Source organism: Olea europaea, chromosome 9 (assembly GCF_002742605.1).
Source record: "Olea europaea var. sylvestris chromosome 9, O_europaea_v1, whole genome shotgun sequence".
NCBI classification, from domain to species: domain Eukaryota; kingdom Viridiplantae; phylum Streptophyta; class Magnoliopsida; order Lamiales; family Oleaceae; genus Olea; species Olea europaea.
The window spans coordinates 9,994,404-9,996,560 of NC_036245.1; the positions used below are offsets into that span (position 1 = coordinate 9,994,404).

The 2,157-nt window shown below is 30.9% G+C and overlaps 1 protein-coding gene across 1 annotated transcript in view; it reads right to left on the bottom strand.

Annotated features, from left to right (window-relative positions):
• LOC111399622 (probable UDP-N-acetylglucosamine--peptide N-acetylglucosaminyltransferase SPINDLY) overlaps positions 1-1,477 on the bottom strand; it is a 14,027-nt gene extending 12,550 nt beyond the window's left edge. The window contains exon 1 of the mRNA XM_023027041.1: positions 1,288-1,477. The gene's annotated coding sequence lies outside the window, so the exon portion shown is untranslated. The remainder of the gene's footprint in view (positions 1-1,287) is intronic.
• Positions 1,478-2,157: the final 680 nt, after the last annotated feature.

Genomic DNA, 2,157 nt, shown 5'->3' on the forward strand with positions numbered 1-2,157 from the left:
CCCCCCCCTTGGGCCCCCTTTTTTTTATATTTTTTTTTTTTTTTTTTTTTTTTTTTTTTTTTTTAATAAGTGTGGTTAAGGAGTAGGGAACAATTTGGATTTACGTGCAAAATTATTTTATTGGAAGAATGTATGATTGAAAATGAATTTTAAAGAATGGGTTCATACGGGGACTTAATGTCACGGTATTTGCTGATTAAACAAAACACAAACTCTACAAGTTCAGGACCATAAACACTGGGGGATAATGGTCAAATACTTTATTCTAATTAGCAAAACATTTATTTACTCACTTTGTATGGAAAAATTAGAGAGAAAGAAAACTACTGTCTTTTAGAAACTTCGCCAATGATTCTTTAAATTCTGCCCCAATTCACAGAGTTTGTAAATTATTCTGCTAGTGTGTCCCTATTTTCGACAAATAGCATTGGATCCGGGGTGTATTAAAAGGTAGAAAGATGATACGATTTTAGTAGAGTGAGATAATATATTTTAAACAACATGACTTTTGACTTCAAAGGTTTTAAGTCAGGGCAATCTAAGACTGAATACAAGCAATGTCATTTTAACCATAGTAGAAATAAGTATGATCAAGAAGCCAAACCATAGATTTCTCAAAATAATCGAAAAGGAAATGGGAGATGTTATACAAAGAATTGTACTTTTGTAAATTATGTAAGTTCAATTAGTCGTAGAGAATGACCAGTTAATCATGATAAAATGTTAGACAAATACTAGTCCAGAACTTTTCCGTGATAGGAAAAACTTCATAAGCTGTATAGAATTACCTAAATCAATTATGATTTAAATTTGTGCCAGCGAGCAGACAACAAAGGATGAATGTCTATAAATTAAAAATACCAAGATTCTGCATCAATAATGGAGTGGAAACAATTCAGGATAAATTAACTGAAGCACGTGGGATATGTAACTTACAAGCACTAAAACTAATTTAACCTAAACCAACATGAACCGAAATCATCCTAAAAGATTAATTCATTAGATTATTCTCAGTAAAGGCTGATTCTGAACGAAGGGAATAAAAAAAAGATTCATACAGTGAAAATTGGGAATAAAGCTTAATTCTTCATAGCGTGTAAACTGTGCCATTAGAGTGATTGCAAATCCATGTTTCACAAAAGCGTCAGCCTTTCATCTTTTAAAGCAACTCGTGGTAACTCGAGAACATATAAATCTACATAATTAACCAATTTGATCGATAATATAGAAAATAAAAATCGGTAAAAATGGGGCAAAAAGAAAACAGGGAAGTTACGCAGAGCTTACTTCGTAAAGATTCCAAAGCTTCCACACAGTAGCGCGTGTCTACGATTTATACGTGCCAGAGTGTGTTTGGGGGCTCTATGTTGCGACACCGAGATTTTGATGTCTCCGAAGGTTCGGAGCCCCTGGTGTTCGTCCTTCGCTAAATGCCACCATATACTGTCGTGGTCTCGATCGATTGCCCCTCTGTGTCGGTATATTTGCTGAAATGCCACTTTCAAAGTCTCAGCCGCGGACGAGATTATAATGGACTATAACGTGTTTGGCTTTGCTTATAAGGCAATAAAAGTTACTTTTACATATACCCTATTTATTTTGTTAACTATAAATAGAAATTACAAATTTATTTTTCTATCTAAAAATAAGTTAAAAAAATTTGACACAGTTCAACAAACACTTTATTATATATTTTTAACAATTATTTATTATTATTTACTCAATTTTCAATTAATATATATATATATATCATTTTAAATAACAATAGCTAAAATATTTGAATCTAACTTGAATAATTAAATTATTGAAAAAATGAAACATGCAATTTATGAAATGCAAATAGGGGTGGTTCAAACTCACTCTCTATTCTTAAAAAACTAAAATAAATCCTTGTTTGACAACCTTTAATAATTTAAATTATTTGTTAAAGTATTATTCTCCACTACACATTCACACGATAAAAATGCTCTGCACACAAACTAATAAAATTTTCTTACTTTTTAATCGCACATTTTTCAACAAAACTCTTTAATTTTTCAAATAATGGTTGTCAAACAGGGCCCAAATAGTTTATTGAAAATTAATTTCAATGTATGTACTTATTTGCAGCCTGTTTGAAAGGGATTTTTTACCACAAAAAATTAATTTTTTGACCCT